Consider the following 17849-nt stretch of genomic DNA (forward strand, 5'->3'; position numbering starts at 1 on the left):
CAGTATTCCTAGAATTATATGGCAATGTCACAGAAATTATATGCCAGCATCACGGGAATTGTATGGTAGTAACACAGGAATAATACGCCAGTATTCCGAGAATTATACGACAATGTCACAGGAATTATACATCAGTATCACGGAAATTATATGTCAGTTTCACAGGAATTATACGCCAGTATTCCGAGAATTATATGGCAATGTCAAAGGAATTATACGCCAATATTCCGAGAATTATACGGCAATATCACAGGAATTTTACGGCAATACCATAATAATTATACACCAGTATTCCGAGAATTATATGGCAATGTCACAGGAATTATACACAGTATCACAGGAATTATACGACAGTATTCCTAGAATTATACGGCAATGTCACAGAAATTATATGCCAGCATCACGGGAATTGTATGATAGTAACACAGGAATAATACGCCAGTATTCTGAGAATAATACGGCAATTTCACATAAATTATACGGCAATATCATAGGAATTATACGCCAATATTCCGAGAATTATACGCCAGCATTCCGAGAATTATACGGCAATGTCACAGAAATTATATGCCAGTATCACAGGAATTATATGGCAGTATCACAGGAATTATACGCCAGCATTCCAAGAATTATACGGCAATGTTACTGGAATTATACGCCTGTATCACAGGAATTATATGGCAGTATCACAGGAATTATACGCCAGTTTTCCGAGAATTATATGGCAATGTCACGGAAATTATACGCCAGTATTCCGAGAATTATACAGCAATATCACAGGAATTATTACGCAATATCATAGGAATTGTATGCCAGTATTCTGAGAATTATACGGCAATGTCACAGGAATTATACGCCAGTATCATGGGAATTATATGGCAGTATCACAGGAATTATACGCCAGTATTCTGAGAATTATATGGCAATGTCAAAGGAATTATACGCCAGTATTCCGAGAATTATATAGCAATGTCAAAGGAATTATACGCCAGTATTCCGAGAATTATGCGGCCATATCACAGGAATCTTATGGCAATATCATAATAATTATACACCAGTATTCCGAGAATTATATGGCAATGTCACATGAATTATATGGCAATATCATAGGAATTATACGCCAATATTCCGAGAATTATACGCCAGTATTCCGAGAATTATACGGCAATGTCACAGAAATTATATGCCAGTATCACGGGAATTATATGGCAGTATCACAGGAATTATACGCCAGCATTCCGAGAATTATACGGCAATGTTACTGGAATTATACGCCAGTATCACAGGAATTATATGACAGTGTCACAGGAATTATACGACAGTATTCCTAGAATTATATGGCAATGTCACAGAAATTATATGCCAGTATTCCGAGAATTATACAGCAATATCACAGGAATTATACATCAGCATCACGGGAATTGTATGGTAGTAACACAGGAATAATACGCCAGTATTCCGAGAATTATACGGCAATGTCACAGAAATTATATGCCAGTATCATAGGAATTATATGGCAGTATCACAGGAATTATACGCCAGCATTCCAAGAATTATACGGCAATGTTACTGGAATTATACGCCAGTATCAGAGGAATTATATGGCAGTATCACAGGAATTATATGCCAGTTTTCCGAGAATTATATGGCAATGTCACGGAAATTATACGCCAGTATTCCGAGAATTATACAGCAATATCACAGGAATTATTACGCAATATCATAGGAATTGTATGCCAGTATTCCGAGAATTATACAGCAATATCACAGGAATTTTATGGCAATATCATAATAATTATACACCAGTATTCCGAAAATTATATGGCAATGTCACAGGAATTATACGCCAGTATCACAGGAATTATATGGCAGTATCACAGGAATTATACAACAGTATTCCTAGAATTATACGGCAATGTCACAGAAATTATATGTCAGCATCACGGGAATTGTATGGTAGTAACACAAGAATAATACGCCAGTATTCTGAGAATTATACGGCAATATCACATGAATTATACGGCAATATCATAGGAATTATACGCCAATATTCTGAGAATTATACGCCAGTATTCCGAGAATTATACGGCAATGTCACAGAAATTATATGCCAGTATCACGGGAATTATATGGCAGTATCACAGAAATTATAGGCCAGTATTCCGAGAATTATACGGCAATGTCAGTGGAATTATACGCCAGTATCACAGGAATTATATGGCAGTATCACAGGAATTATACGCCAGTAATCCGAGAATTATACCGCAATGTCACGGGAATTATCCGCCAGTATTCCGAGAATTATACGGCAATGTTACTGGAATTATACGCCAGTATCACAGGAATTATATGGCAGTATCACAGGAATTATACGCCAGTTTTCCGAGAATTATATGGCAATGTCACGGAAATTATACGCCAGTATTCCGAGAATTATACAGCAATATCACAGGAATTATTACGCAATATCATAGGAATTGTATGCCAGTATTCTGAGAATTATACGGCAATGTCACAGGAATTATACGCCAGTATCACGGGAATTATATGGCAGTATCACAGGAATTATACGCCAGTATTCTGAGAATTATATGGCAATGTCAAAGGAATTATACGCCAGTATTCCGAGAATTATATAGCAATGTCAAAGGAATTATACGCCAGTATTCCGAGAATTATGCGGCCATATCACAGGAGCCTTACTGCAATATCATAATAATTATACACCAGTATTCCGAGAATTATATGGCAATGTCACATGAATTATATGGCAATATCATAGGAATTATACGCCAATATTCCGAGAATTATACGCCAGTATTCCGAGAATTATACGGCAATGTCACAGAAATTATATGCCAGTATCACGGGAATTATATGGCAGTATCACAGGAATTATACGCCAGCATTCCGAGAATTATACAGCAATGTTACTGGAATTATACGCCGGTATCACAGGAATTATATGACAGTATCACAGGAATTATACGACAGTATTCCTAGAATTATATGGCAATGTCACAGAAATTATATGCCAGTATTCCGAGAATTATACAGCAATATCACAGGAATTATACATCAGCATCACGGGAATTGTATGGTAGTAACACAGGAATAATACGCCAGTATTCCGAGAATTATACGACAATGTCACAGGAATTATACATCCGTATCACGGAAATTATATGGCAGTTTCACAGGAATTATACGCCAGTATTCCGAGAATTATATGGCAATGTCAAAGGAATTTTACGCCAGTATTCTGAGAATTATATAGCAATGTCAAAGGAATTATATGCCAGTATTCCGAGAATTATGGGCCATATCACAGGAATCTTACGGCAATATCATAATAATTATACACCAGTATTCCGAGAATTATATGGCAATGTCACAGGAATTATATGACAGTATTCCTAGAATTATACGGCAATGTCACAGAAATTATATGCCAGCATCACGGGAATTGTATGATAGTAACACAGGAATAATACGCCAGTATTCTGAGAATAATACGGCAATTTCACATGAATTATACGGCAATATCATAGGAATTATACGCCAATATTCCGAGAATTATACGCCAGCATTCCGAGAATTATACGGCAATGTCACAGAAATGATATGCCAGTATCACAGGAATTATATGGCAGTATCACAGGAATTATACGCCAGCATTCCAAGAATTATACGGCAATGTTACTGGAATTATACGCCAGTATCACAGGAATTATATGGCAGTATCACAGGAATTATACGCCAGTTTTCCGAGAATTATATGGCAATGTCACGGAAATTATACGCCAGTATTCCGAGAATTATACAGCAATATCACAGGAATTATACATCAGCATCACGGGAATTGTATGGTAGTAACACAGGAATAATACGCCAGTATTCCGAGAATTATACGACAATGTCACAGGAATTATACGCCAGTATCACGGGAATTATATGGCAGTATCACAGGAATTATACGCCAGTATTCCGAGAATTATATGGCAATGTCAAAGGAATTATACGCCAGTATTCCGAGAATTATGCGGCCATTTCACAGGAATCTTATGGCAATATCATAATAATTATACACCAGTATTCCGAGAATTATATGGCAATGTCACATGAATTATATGGCAATATCATAGGAATTATTCACCAATATTCCGAGAATTATACGCCAGTATTCTGAGAATTATACGGCAATGTTACTGGAATTATACGATAGTATCACAGGAATTATATGGCAGTATCACAGGAATTATACGACAGTATTCCTAGAATTATATGGCAATGTCACAGAAATTATATGCCAGCATCACGGGAATTGTATGGTAGTTACACAGGAATAATACGCCAGTATTCCGAGAATTATACGACAATGTCACAGGAATTATACATCAGTATCACGGAAATTATATGGCAGTTTCACAGGAATTATACGCCAGTATTCCGAGAATTATATGGCAATGTCAAAGGAATAATACGCCAGTATTCCGAGAATTATATAGCAATGTCAAAGGAATTATACGCCAGTATTCCGAGAATTATGCGGCCATATCACAGGAGCCTTACTGCAATATCATAATAATTATACACCAGTATTCCGAGAATTATATGGCAATGTCACATGAATTATATGGCAATATCATAGGAATTATTCACCAATATTCCGAGAATTATACGCCAGTATTCCGAGAATTATACGGCAATGTCACAGAAATTATATGCCAGTATCACGGGAATTATATGGCAGTATCACAGGAATTATATGCCAGCATTCCGAGAATTATACGGCAATGTTACTGGAATTATACGCCAGTATCACAGGAATTATATGGCAGTATCACAGGAATTATACAACAGTATTCCTAGAATTATATGGCAATGTCACAGAAATTATATGCCAGCATCACGGGAATTGAATGGTAGTAACACAGGAATAAGACGCCAGTATTCCGAGAATTATACGACAATGTCACAGGAATTATACATCAGTATCACGGAAATTATATGGCAGTTTCACAGGAATTATACGCCAGTATTCCGAGAATTATATGGCAATGTCAAAGGAATTATACGGCAATATCATAATAATTATACACCAGTATTCCGAGAATTATATGGCAATGTCACAGGAATTATACACAGTATCACAGGAATTATACGACAGTATTCCTAGAATTATACGGCAATGTCACAGAAATTATATGCCAGCATCACGGGAATTGTATGATAGTAACACAGGAATAATACGCCAGTATTCTGAGAATAATACGGCAATTTCACATGAATTATACGGCAATATCATAGGAATTATACGCCAATATTCCGAGAATTATACGCCAGCATTCCGAGAATTATACGGCAATGTCACAGAAATTATATGCCAGTATCATAGGAATTATATGGCAGTATCACAGGAATTATACGCCAGCATTCCAAGAATTATACGGCAATGTTACTGGAATTATACGCCAGTATCAGAGGAATTATATGGCAGTATCACAGGAATTATATGCCAGTTTTCCGAGAATTATATGGCAATGTCACGGAAATTATACGCCAGTATTCCGAGAATTATACAGCAATATCACAGGAATTATTACGCAATATCATAGGAATTGTATGCCAGTATTCCGAGAATTATACAGCAATATCACAGGAATTTTATGGCAATATCATAATAATTATACACCAGTATTCCGAAAATTATATGGCAATGTCACAGGAATTATACGCCAGTATCACAGGAATTATATGGCAGTATCACAGGAATTATACAACAGTATTCCTAGAATTATACGGCAATGTCACAGAAATTATATGTCAGCATCACGGGAATTGTATGGTAGTAACACAAGAATAATACGCCAGTATTCTGAGAATTATACGGCAATATCACATGAATTATACGGCAATATCATAGGAATTATACGCCAATATTCTGAGAATTATACGCCAGTATTCCGAGAATTATACGGCAATGTCACAGAAATTATATGCCAGTATCACGGGAATTATATGGCAGTATCACAGAAATTATAGGCCAGTATTCCGAGAATTATACGGCAATGTCAGTGGAATTATACGCCAGTATCACAGGAATTATATGGCAGTATCACAGGAATTATACGCCAGTAATCCGAGAATTATACCGCAATGTCACGGGAATTATCCGCCAGTATTCCGAGAATTATACGGCAATGTCACTGGAATTATACGCCAGTATCACAGGAATTATATGGCAGTATCACAGGAATTATACGCCAGTATTCTGAGATTTATACGGCAATGTTACAGGAATTCTACACCAGTATTCCAAAAATTATACAGCAATATCACAGGAATTATACGGCAATATCATAGGAATTATATGCCAGTATTCCGAGAATTATACGACAATGTCACAGGAATTATATACCAGTATCATGGAAATTATATGGCAGTTTCACAGGATTTATACGCCAGTATTCCGAGAATTATAAAGCAATGTCAAAGGAATTATATGCCAGTATTCCAAGAATTATGCGGCCATATCACAGGAATCTTACGGCAATATCATAATAATTATACACCAGTATTCCGAGAATTATATGGCAATGTCACATGAATTATATGGCAATATCATAGGAATTATACGCCAATATTCCGAGAATTATACGCCAGTATTCCAAGAATTATACGGCAATGTCACAGAAATTATATGCCAGTATCACGGGAATTATATGGCAGTATCACAGGAATTATATGCCAGCATTCCGAGAATTATATGGCAATGTTACTGGAATTATACGCCAGTATCACAGGAATTATATGGCAGTATCACAGGAATTATACGACAGTATTCCTAGAATTATATGGCAATGTCACAGAAATTATATGCCAGCATCACGGGAATTGTATGGTAGTAACACAGGAATAATACGCCAGTATTCCGAGAATTATACGACAATGTCACAGGAATTATACATCAGTATCACGGAAATTATATGTCAGTTTCACAGGAATTATACGCCAGTATTCCGAGAATTATATGGCAATGTCAAAGGAATTATACGCCAATATTCCGAGAATTATACGGCAATATCACAGGAATTTTACGGCAATATCATAATAATTATACACCAGTATTCCGAGAATTATATGGCAATGTCACAGGAATTATACACAGTATCACAGGAATTATACGACAGTATTCCTAGAATTATACGGCAATGTCACAGAAATTATATGCCAGCATCACGGGAATTGTATGATAGTAACACAGGAATAATACGCCAGTATTCTGAGAATAATACGGCAATTTCACATAAATTATACGGCAATATCATAGGAATTATACGCCAATATTCCGAGAATTATACGCCAGCATTCCGAGAATTATACGGCAATGTCACAGAAATTATATGCCAGTATCACAGGAATTATATGGCAGTATCACAGGAATTATACGCCAGCATTCCAAGAATTATACGGCAATGTTACTGGAATTATACGCCTGTATCACAGGAATTATATGGCAGTATCACAGGAATTATACGCCAGTTTTCCGAGAATTATATGGCAATGTCACGGAAATTATACGCCAGTATTCCGAGAATTATACAGCAATATCACAGGAATTATTACGCAATATCATAGGAATTGTATGCCAGTATTCTGAGAATTATACGGCAATGTCACAGGAATTATACGCCAGTATCATGGGAATTATATGGCAGTATCACAGGAATTATACGCCAGTATTCTGAGAATTATATGGCAATGTCAAAGGAATTATACGCCAGTATTCCGAGAATTATATAGCAATGTCAAAGGAATTATACGCCAGTATTCCGAGAATTATGCGGCCATATCACAGGAATCTTATGGCAATATCATAATAATTATACACCAGTATTCCGAGAATTATATGGCAATGTCACATGAATTATATGGCAATATCATAGGAATTATACGCCAATATTCCGAGAATTATACGCCAGTATTCCGAGAATTATACGGCAATGTCACAGAAATTATATGCCAGTATCACGGGAATTATATGGCAGTATCACAGGAATTATACGCCAGCATTCCGAGAATTATACGGCAATGTTACTGGAATTATACGCCAGTATCACAGGAATTATATGACAGTGTCACAGGAATTATACGACAGTATTCCTAGAATTATATGGCAATGTCACAGAAATTATATGCCAGTATTCCGAGAATTATACAGCAATATCACAGGAATTATACATCAGCATCACGGGAATTGTATGGTAGTAACACAGGAATAATACGCCAGTATTCCGAGAATTATACGGCAATGTCACAGAAATTATATGCCAGTATCATAGGAATTATATGGCAGTATCACAGGAATTATACGCCAGCATTCCAAGAATTATACGGCAATGTTACTGGAATTATACGCCAGTATCAGAGGAATTATATGGCAGTATCACAGGAATTATATGCCAGTTTTCCGAGAATTATATGGCAATGTCACGGAAATTATACGCCAGTATTCCGAGAATTATACAGCAATATCACAGGAATTATTACGCAATATCATAGGAATTGTATGCCAGTATTCCGAGAATTATACAGCAATATCACAGGAATTTTATGGCAATATCATAATAATTATACACCAGTATTCCGAAAATTATATGGCAATGTCACAGGAATTATACGCCAGTATCACAGGAATTATATGGCAGTATCACAGGAATTATACAACAGTATTCCTAGAATTATACGGCAATGTCACAGAAATTATATGTCAGCATCACGGGAATTGTATGGTAGTAACACAAGAATAATACGCCAGTATTCTGAGAATTATACGGCAATATCACATGAATTATACGGCAATATCATAGGAATTATACGCCAATATTCTGAGAATTATACGCCAGTATTCCGAGAATTATACGGCAATGTCACAGAAATTATATGCCAGTATCACGGGAATTATATGGCAGTATCACAGAAATTATAGGCCAGTATTCCGAGAATTATACGGCAATGTCAGTGGAATTATACGCCAGTATCACAGGAATTATATGGCAGTATCACAGGAATTATACGCCAGTAATCCGAGAATTATACCGCAATGTCACGGGAATTATCCGCCAGTATTCCGAGAATTATACGGCAATGTTACTGGAATTATACGCCAGTATCACAGGAATTATATGGCAGTATCACAGGAATTATACGCCAGTTTTCCGAGAATTATATGGCAATGTCACGGAAATTATACGCCAGTATTCCGAGAATTATACAGCAATATCACAGGAATTATTACGCAATATCATAGGAATTGTATGCCAGTATTCTGAGAATTATACGGCAATGTCACAGGAATTATACGCCAGTATCACGGGAATTATATGGCAGTATCACAGGAATTATACGCCAGTATTCTGAGAATTATATGGCAATGTCAAAGGAATTATACGCCAGTATTCCGAGAATTATATAGCAATGTCAAAGGAATTATACGCCAGTATTCCGAGAATTATGCGGCCATATCACAGGAGCCTTACTGCAATATCATAATAATTATACACCAGTATTCCGAGAATTATATGGCAATGTCACATGAATTATATGGCAATATCATAGGAATTATACGCCAATATTCCGAGAATTATACGCCAGTATTCCGAGAATTATACGGCAATGTCACAGAAATTATATGCCAGTATCACGGGAATTATATGGCAGTATCACAGGAATTATACGCCAGCATTCCGAGAATTATACAGCAATGTTACTGGAATTATACGCCGGTATCACAGGAATTATATGACAGTATCACAGGAATTATACGACAGTATTCCTAGAATTATATGGCAATGTCACAGAAATTATATGCCAGTATTCCGAGAATTATACAGCAATATCACAGGAATTATACATCAGCATCACGGGAATTGTATGGTAGTAACACAGGAATAATACGCCAGTATTCCGAGAATTATACGACAATGTCACAGGAATTATACATCCGTATCACGGAAATTATATGGCAGTTTCACAGGAATTATACGCCAGTATTCCGAGAATTATATGGCAATGTCAAAGGAATTTTACGCCAGTATTCTGAGAATTATATAGCAATGTCAAAGGAATTATATGCCAGTATTCCGAGAATTATGGGCCATATCACAGGAATCTTACGGCAATATCATAATAATTATACACCAGTATTCCGAGAATTATATGGCAATGTCACAGGAATTATATGACAGTATTCCTAGAATTATACGGCAATGTCACAGAAATTATATGCCAGCATCACGGGAATTGTATGATAGTAACACAGGAATAATACGCCAGTATTCTGAGAATAATACGGCAATTTCACATGAATTATACGGCAATATCATAGGAATTATACGCCAATATTCCGAGAATTATACGCCAGCATTCCGAGAATTATACGGCAATGTCACAGAAATTATATGCCAGTATCACAGGAATTATATGGCAGTATCACAGGAATTATACGCCAGCATTCCAAGAATTATACGGCAATGTTACTGGAATTATACGCCAGTATCACAGGAATTATATGGCAGTATCACAGGAATTATACGCCAGTTTTCCGAGAATTATATGGCAATGTCACGGAAATTATACGCCAGTATTCCGAGAATTATACAGCAATATCACAGGAATTATACATCAGCATCACGGGAATTGTATGGTAGTAACACAGGAATAATACGCCAGTATTCCGAGAATTATACGACAATGTCACAGGAATTATACGCCAGTATCACGGGAATTATATGGCAGTATCACAGGAATTATACGCCAGTATTCCGAGAATTATATGGCAATGTCAAAGGAATTATACGCCAGTATTCCGAGAATTATATAGCAATGTCAAAGGAATTATACGCCAGTATTCCGAGAATTATGCGGCCATATCACAGGAATCTTATGGCAATATCATAATAATTATACACCAGTATTCCGAGAAATATATGGCAATGTCACATAAATTATATGGCAATATCATAGGAATTATTCACCAATATTCCGAGAATTATACGCCAGTATTCTGAGAATTATACGGCAATGTTACTGGAATTATACGCTAGTATCACAGGAATTATATGGCAGTATCACAGGAATTATACGACAGTATTCCTAGAATTATATGGCAATGTCACAGAAATTATATGCCAGCATCACGGGAATTGTATGGTAGTTACACAGGAATAATACGCCAGTATTCCGAGAATTATACGACAATGTCACAGGAATTATACATCAGTATCACGGAAATTATATGGCAGTTTCACAGGAATTATACGCCAGTATTCCGAGAATTATATGGCAATGTCAAAGGAATAATACGCCAGTATTCCGAGAATTATATAGCAATGTCAAAGGAATTATACGCCAGTATTCTGAGAATTATGCGGCCATATCACAGGAGCCTTACTGCAATATCATAATAATTATACACCAGTATTCCGAGAATTATATGGCAATGTCACATGAATTATATGACAAAATCATAGGAATTATTCACCAATATTCCGAGAATTATACGCCAGTATTCCGAGAATTATACGGCAATGTCACAGAAATTATATGCCAGTATCACGGGAATTATATGGCAGTATCACAGGAATTATATGCCAGCATTCTGAGAATTATACGGCAATGTTACTGGAATTATACGCCAGTATCACAGGAATTATATGGCAGTATCACAGGAATTATACAACAGTATTCCTAGAATTATATGGCAATGTCACAGAAATTATATGCCAGCATCACGGGAATTGAATGGTAGTAACACAGGAATAATACGCCAGTATTCCGAGAATTATACGACAATGTCACAGGAATTATACATCAGTATCACGGAAATTATATGGCAGTTTCACAGGAATTATACGCCAGTATTCAGAGAATTATATGGCAATGTCAAAGGAATTATACGCCGGTATTCCGAGAATTATACGGCAATATCACAGGAATTTTACGGCAATATCATAATAATTATACACCAGTATTCCGAGAATTATATGGCAATGTCACAGGAATTATACACAGTATCACAGGAATTATACGACAGTATTCCTAGAATTATACGGCAATGTCACAGAAATTATATGCCAGCATCACGGGAATTGTATGATAGTAACACAGGAATAATACGCCAGTATTCTGAGAATAATACGGCAATTTCACATGAATTATACGGCAATATCATAGGAATTATACGCCAATATTCCGAGAATTATACGCCAGCATTCCGAGAATTATACGGCAATGTCACAGAAATTATATGCCAGTATCATAGGAATTATATGGCAGTATCACAGGAATTATACGCCAGCATTCCAAGAATTATACGGCAATGTTACTGGAATTATACGCCAGTATCAGAGGAATTATATGGCAGTATCACAGGAATTATATGCCAGTTTTCCGAGAATTATATGGCAATGTCACGGAAATTATACGCCAGTATTCCGAGAATTATACAGCAATATCACAGGAATTATACATCAGCATCACGGGAATTGTATGGTAGTAACACAGGAATAATACGCCAGTATTCCGAGAATTATACGACAATGTCACAGGAATTATACGCCAGTATCACGGGAATTATATGGCAGTATCACAGGAATTATACGCCAGTATTCCGAGAATTATATGGCAATGTCAAAGGAATTATACGCCAGTATTCCGAGAATTATATAGCAATGTCAAAGGAATTATACGCCAGTATTCCGAGAATTATGCGGCCATATCACAGGAATCTTATGGCAATATCATAATAATTATACACCAGTATTCCGAGAAATATATGGCAATGTCACATGAATTATATGGCAATATCATAGGAATTATTCACCAATATTCCGAGAATTATACGCCAGTATTCTGAGAATTATACGGCAATGTTACTGGAATTATACGCTAGTATCACAGGAATTATATGGCAGTATCACAGGAATTATACGACAGTATTCCTAGAATTATATGGCAATGTCACAGAAATTATATGCCAGCATCACGGGAATTGTATGGTAGTTACACAGGAATAATACGCCAGTATTCCGAGAATTATACGACAATGTCACAGGAATTATACATCAGTATCACGGAAATTATATGGCAGTTTCACAGGAATTATACGCCAGTATTCCGAGAATTATATGGCAATGTCAAAGGAATAATACGCCAGTATTCCGAGAATTATATAGCAATGTCAAAGGAATTATACGCCAGTATTCTGAGAATTATGCGGCCATATCACAGGAGCCTTACTGCAATATCATAATAATTATACACCAGTATTCCGAGAATTATATGGCAATGTCACATGAATTATATGGCAAAATCATAGGAATTATTCACCAATATTCCGAGAATTATACGCCAGTATTCCGAGAATTATACGGCAATGTCACAGAAATTATATGCCAGTATCACGGGAATTATATGGCAGTATCACAGGAATTATATGCCAGCATTCTGAGAATTATACGGCAATGTTACTGGAATTATACGCCAGTATCACAGGAATTATATGGCAGTATCACAGGAATTATACAACAGTATTCCTAGAATTATATGGCAATGTCACAGAAATTATATGCCAGCATCACGGGAATTGAATGGTAGTAACACAGGAATAATACGCCAGTATTCCGAGAATTATACGACAATGTCACAGGAATTATACATCAGTATCACGGAAATTATATGGCAGTTTCACAGGAATTATACGCCAGTATTCAGAGAATTATATGGCAATGTCAAAGGAATTATACGCCGGTATTCCGAGAATTATACGGCAATATCACAGGAATTTTACGGCAATATCATAATAATTATACACCAGTATTCCGAGAATTATATGGCAATGTCACAGGAATTATACACAGTATCACAGGAATTATACGACAGTATTCCTAGAATTATACGGCAATGTCACAGAAATTATATGCCAGCATCACGGGAATTGTATGATAGTAACACAGGAATAATACGCCAGTATTCTGAGAATAATACGGCAATTTCACATGAATTATACGGCAATATCATAGGAATTATACGCTAATATTCCGAGAATTATACGCCAGCATTCCGAGAATTATACGGCAATGTCACAGAAATTATATGCCAGTATCATAGGAATTATATGGCAGTATCACAGGAATTATATGCCAGCATTCCAAGAATTATACGGCAATGTTACTGGAATTATACGCCAGTATCAGAGGAATTATATGGCAGTATCACAGGAATTATATGCCAGTTTTCCGAGAATTATATGGCAATGTCACGGAAATTATACGCCAGTATTCCGAGAATTATACAGCAATATCACAGGAATTATTACGCAATATCATAGGAATTGTATGCCAGTATTCCGAGAATTATACAGCAATATCACTGGAATTTTATGGCAATATCATAATAATTATACACCAGTATTCCGAAAATTATATGGCAATGTCACAGGAATTATACGCCAGTATCACAGGAATTATATGGCAGTATCACAGGAATTATACAACAGTATTCCTAGAATTATACGGCAATGTCACAGAAATTATATGTCAGCATCACGGGAATTGTATGGTAGTAACACAAGAATAATACGCCAGTATTCTGAGAATTATACGGCAAAATCACATGAATTATACGGCAATATCATAGGAATTATACGCCAATATTCTGAGAATTATACGCCAGTATTCCGAGAATTATACGGCAACGTCACAGAAATTATATGCCAGTATCACGGGAATTATATGGCAGTATCACAGAAATTATAGGCCAGTATTCCGAGAATTATACGGCAATGTCAGTGGAATTATACGCCAGTATCACAGAAATTATATGGCAGTATCACAGGAATTATACGCCAGTAATCCGAGAATTATACCGCAATGTCACGGGAATTATCCGCCAGTATTCCGAGAATTATACGGCAATGTCACTGGAATTATACGCCAGTATCACAGGAATTATATGGCAGTATCACAGGAATTATACGCCAGTATTCTGAGATTTATACGGCAATGTTACAGGAATTATACACCAGTATTCCAAAAATTATACAGCAATATCACAGGAATTATACGGCAATATCATAGGAATTATATGCCAGTATTCCGAGAATTATACGACAATGTCACAGGAATTATATACCAGTATCATGGAAATTATATGGCAGTTTCACAGGATTTATACGCCAGTATTCAGAGAATTATAAAGCAATGTCAAAGGAATTATATGCCAGTATTCCAAGAATTATGCGGCCATATCACAGGAATCTTACGGCAATATCATAATAATTATACACCAGTATTCCGAGAATTATATGGCAATGTCACATGAATTATATGGCAATATCATAGGAATTATACGCCAATATTCCGAGAATTATACGCCAGTATTCCAAGAATTATACGGCAATGTCACAGAAATTATATGCCAGTATCACGGGAATTATATGGCAGTATCACAGGAATTATATGCCAGCATTCCGAGAATTATACGGCAATGTTACTGGAATTATACGCCAGTATCACAGGAATTATATGGCAGTATCACAGGAATTATACGACAGTATTCCTAGAATTATACGGCAATGTCACAGAAATTATATGCCAGCATCACGGGAATTGTATGATAGTAACACAGGAATAATACGCCAGTATTCTGAGAATAATACGGCAATTTCACATGAATTATACGGCAATATCATAGGAATTATACGCCAATATTCCGAGAATTATACGCCAGCATTCCGAGAATTATACGGCAATGTCACAGAAATTATATGCCAGTATCACAGGAATTATATGGCAGTATCACAGGAATTATACGCCAGCATTCCAAGAATTATACGGCAATGTTACTGGAATTATACGCCAGTATCACAGGAATTATATGGCAGTATCACAGGAATTATACGCCAGTTTTCCGAGAATTATATGGCAATGTCACGGAAATTATACGCCAGTATTCCGAGAATTATACAGCAATATCACAGGAATTATACATCAGCATCACGGGAATTGTATGGTAGTAACACAGGAATAATACGCCAGTATTCCGAGAATTATACGACAATGTCACAGGAATTATACGCCAGTATCACGGGAATTATATGGCAGTATCACAGGAATTATACGCCAGTATTCCGAGAATTATATGGCAATGTCAAAGGAATTATACGCCAGTATTCCGAGAATTATATAGCAATGTCAAAGGAATTATACGCCAGTATTCCGAGAATTATGCGGCCATATCACAGGAATCTTATGGCAATATCATAATAATTATACACCAGTATTCCGAGAAATATATGGCAATGTCACATGAATTATATGGCAATATCATAGGAATTATTCACCAATATTCCGAGAATTATACGCCAGTATTCTGAGAATTATACGGCAATGTTACTGGAATTATACGCTAGTATCACAGGAATTATATGGCAGTATCACAGGAATTATACGACAGTATTCCTAGAATTATATGGCAATGTCACAGAAATTATATGCCAGCATCACGGGAATTGTATGGTAGTTACACAGGAATAATACGCCAGTATTCCGAGAATTATACGACAATGTCACAGGAATTATACATCAGTATCACGGAAATTATATGGCAGTTTCACAGGAATTATACGCCAGTATTCCGAGAATTATATGGCAATGTCAAAGGAATAATACGCCAGTATTCCGAGAATTATATAGCAATGTCAAAGGAATTATACGCCAGTATTCTGAGAATTATGCGGCCATATCACAGGAGCCTTACTGCAATATCATAATAATTATACACCAGTATTCCGAGAATTATATGGCAATGTCACATGAATTATATGACAAAATCATAGGAATTATTCACCAATATTCCGAGAATTATACGCCAGTATTCCGAGAATTATACGGCAATGTCACAGAAATTATATGCCAGTATCACGGGAATTATATGGCAGTATCACAGGAATTATATGCCAGCATTCTGAGAATTATACGGCAATGTTACTGGAATTATACGCCAGTATCACAGGAATTATATGGCAGTATCACAGGAATTATACAACAGTATTCCTAGAATTATATGGCAATGTCACAGAAATTATATGCCAGCATCACGGGAATTGAATGGTAGTAACACAGGAATAATACGCCAGTATTCCGAGAATTATACGACAATGTCACAGGAATTATACATCAGTATCACGGAAATTATATGGCAGTTTCACAGGAATTATACGCCAGTATTCAGAGAATTATATGGCAATGTCAAAGGAATTATACGCCGGTATTCCGAGAATTATACGGCAATATCACAGGAATTTTACGGCAATATCATAATAATTATACACCAGTATTCCGAGAATTATATGGCAATGTCACAGGAATTATACACAGTATCACAGGAATTATACGACAGTATTCCTAGAATTATACGGCAATGTCACAGAAATTATATGCCAGCATCACGGGAATTGTATGATAGTAACACAGGAATAATACGCCAGTATTCTGAGAATAATACGGCAATTTCACATGAATTATACGGCAATATCATAGGAATTATACGCCAATATTCCGAGAATTATACGCCAGCATTCCGAGAATTATACGGCAATGTCACAGAAATTATATGCCAGTATCATAGGAATTATATGGCAGTATCACAGGAATTATATGCCAGCATTCCAAGAATTATACGGCAATGTTACTGGAATTATACGCCAGTATCAGAGGAATTATATGGCAGTATCACAGGAATTATATGCCAGTTTTCCGAGAATTATATGGCAATGTCACGGAAAT

The sequence above is a fragment of the Pseudophryne corroboree genome, chromosome 1, assembly GCF_028390025.1.
Source record: "Pseudophryne corroboree isolate aPseCor3 chromosome 1, aPseCor3.hap2, whole genome shotgun sequence".
NCBI lineage: Eukaryota > Metazoa > Chordata > Amphibia > Anura > Myobatrachidae > Pseudophryne > Pseudophryne corroboree.